Below are 3,475 nucleotides of genomic sequence, written 5' to 3'. Positions count from 1 at the left end.
CCAAAAAGGACATATGACGTTTTCCAAAAGTGAGCAGCCAATTAGCGATGTAGATCTTTGGTTGTATGCACCAACTCAATGATACCTAGTACAATAAATTTTATGTTTCTACTATAACTTCGAACTCACAGAACAGGTGTATGTCTGACATACAGTAGTACTATACATTGAATTATCACGTTAAGGGATTCGCATTTTTAGAACAGTTCCAAAACCACCACAACCTGGAAGCTGATCATTCCATAAACACTTATGACGAGCAGTGCAATTTTTTGAACCGATAGACCATTTTTCGTCTTTCTTGAGAAGCACACAGATGCACAAAAGGTGGGAGTGCAGAACACAGACAATGCAAACATGCTGATGGTGATTTAATCCAGCAGCCCTTAAAATTAGATTGAGCTAGCAAGTTCCAAACACTACGGTCACAAACTTTAAGAGGGTGAAATTACTACCTTGGACACCAAATACAATATTGATCAAGTCGGACAGAAGTCATTTATAGGTTTCTGGAGATGCAAAACATCAACGTTTTACAAAGTTCACGTCCGATTACAGCTCGGAAATTATGGTATGTTCACATAATAGCTATAAAATGATCGTCAGTGACGGTAAATGTATGAGACATCCTATAAGAGTAACAGCCCATTACTTTCAAACAGCAGCCACTGCCAGACTGCAGCCCACAATGTACCCCGTGTTTAACACAAACCAGAAGGCAGGAATGCTAACTCTGTGGTCCAACAAATACTTGACAACATTATCGAAGAACAGTTAAGATATGTCCACGATAGGTAGTCTCTCCATAGCGATACAAATTGTAGAGTACAAGTCGTACAGGTTCACTACACTAGAACACTTAAAGTTTCTTGACAGAGACCTATGTTCGTTCTTCCATTGTTGCATATGCAGGTGGAATAACAGAAGGGGTCAACTAGCAGTGTTATAAGATATTCTAGATGATGTTGTATGCAGGCTTCCAGAGTATACACAGTCGCCTTCCTTAGGTTTGATGCTTAGCAGAAGTGGCATTAGATAATTTAACAACAGACACCTCTCATTTCTGATTAACTGTAAGGGTGTTTGTAAAGAAAAATGTGCTATAATACAGACATGTGGGTCGCTTTGGCTCAACTGGTATAGAATCATACTGGCATTTGTAGCAGTAGATTCAATAGATTCAAACATAGTAAACCACTGAGCACTGATGTCACCCTGCAAGTACTAGACTCTGCATTCTTACACTAGGCCTCATGGTGAATTCAGATTTGAATAGGTTCCCAGCTAACTGTAGGATTCACAGCCAGCTGTACCACTGTGACCCACACACCCTTATGGGTGGCACACGCCTTGGTGTGATGGAAATTTGATATATATGTAGAAAAAGAGTTAAACTGCAACCCTTATTCCTACAAACAGAATGTGATTGATCATGATGATGATGATGATGATGATGATTTGAGATAAGGGGCGCTCAACATCATGGTCATCAGTGAACTGACGAAAAGTCAGCATGCAAATCTCATGGGTGGGGACGAAGGCTGTCCCTACAAGCAGAGCCGTTTATAATACATTAAAGTCTGCCTCCCTTCCCCACCAATTTAGGGATGAGGCGTGAGAGTTCACAAAATTTCACCACTCTTGTAACCCTGGAATCAGTATCTGCAACGATGGTGAGCAGATCTCCACCGAGACTGATGGCTACCCTAATATCAGTATATAGGACACACATTGCCATAATGTGCTGAACTGAAAGTGGCACACCAAAAGTTTCACAGAGTGGTGGATCTTCCCGCCAGAGGAGGAAGCCATATGTTAAAGGGCTATGTCTGATGTGCAGTCTGGTAAGCAGAACAACCTTCCAGTGATGAGGCTGACATGAAGTCTGCCATGCCTGTGTGGTCGATTGGAGCAATCACAGTTAGTTTTTTGTCACCTGCAACCATTCAGTCTACCACTGACACATGATGCCTCTGTCAGAAAATGAGACGATGGCATGCAATGGGATGGGACATTGATGGACAGCACCATCCCGAGATGCTTCCTTGGAAGTTTTATCAGCCATGTCGTTTCCCTGTATACCGATGTGGCCAGGTATCCAGCGAAAGATCATCTCCCTGCGACAGTGCTGGAGCCACTGTAAGGAGTCATGGATGAGCTGAACCAGCTGGTCTACTGGATACATTCGGTGAAGTACTTTTAGTACACTAAGCGAGTTGGAACAGACAAGAAACGTTGCATAGTGATGTCTGTGAATTCTCTCCAGTGCCATCAGAATCCCATATAATTCTGAATTATAATTGGGAGAGGTTTAATTCACTGGAGCTTGTTCCTCTGAAGAGAAGACCAGTAGTGATGCCAGAGTGACACCATCTGCCGACAGATGACACCATGGATGGCATCCAAAGGAATGTAAGAGCAAGCAGGTTAAGGTAGGAGGACTGCAGCCTTGGCAGTAGAATTAGCAGCCTCATTTCTTGTCAGACCAGCGTGACAAGGAACCAACATGAACATCACAGTGGCTCCCTCAATAGGCAGCTAGTGAAAGCTTTCTTGGACCTGGTGTACAGCACACAGAGGATCTGAATAGCACTGTACTGGTTGAGAGCAAAGAGTCCTGCTGTAAAAATCGGGAAGTGTAGTAGAAGCCTATACCAAAAGTGGTTGGTGACAATGACAAAGGCACATCCGACACCACAGTCAGTCTTAGAGCCATCAGTGTAGACGAAGATGCTACCGCTAAGTTGTGTGCAAAGGCAGAGAAACTTACAGCGCCAGACTGAATCCGGAGTAGTGTCTTTGGGAAGCAAATGAAGTCAAAGATGGACAGACGCCACTGTACATAGCCAAGGCGTTGGAGGGTTCACACCCATTGGGAAGGTGGCAGGTGGCGTGAAATTAAGCTGCAGGAGCAGTAACCGAAAGTGAGCTCTCAGAGGTAACAAAGAAGAAGGGTGCGCCCGCAGCTGGTGGTCACGAGAGTCATCAAAAAGGAGGGCATACAATGGGTGGCCAAGCATGGCAGACAAATGGCGCGTGAATATGTTGTGTGTGTGTGTGTGTGAATTCCTAAGGGACCGAACTTCTGAGGTCATCGGTCGCTAGACTTACACACTACTTAAACTAACTTATACTAAGAACAACACACACTCCCATGCGCGACAGAGGACTCAAACATCCGGCGGGAGTGGCCACACAGTCAGTGACATGAAATGGCATGCGAATCTGCTGAGGAGAACATCATGCCAGTATGACAGCAGTAGTTCGACAGCTTCTGCAAAGAGACTCTCAACCAGGCTACTTCAAAAGGCACCAGTGGCCAAATGTATTCCACAATGGTGGAACGTGTTAAGATGGCGAAATATTGGTGGACGTGCAGAGGAATAAATGAGGCAACCATAGTCTACTTTCGAACAGATGAGGGATCGTATCACAGAGGAGGGTGATACGATCTGCTCCCTAGGAAGTACCACCT

Source organism: Schistocerca serialis, chromosome 3, assembly GCF_023864345.2.
Source record: "Schistocerca serialis cubense isolate TAMUIC-IGC-003099 chromosome 3, iqSchSeri2.2, whole genome shotgun sequence".
Taxonomy (NCBI): domain Eukaryota; kingdom Metazoa; phylum Arthropoda; class Insecta; order Orthoptera; family Acrididae; genus Schistocerca; species Schistocerca serialis.
This window is presented reverse-complemented; position numbering follows the sequence as displayed.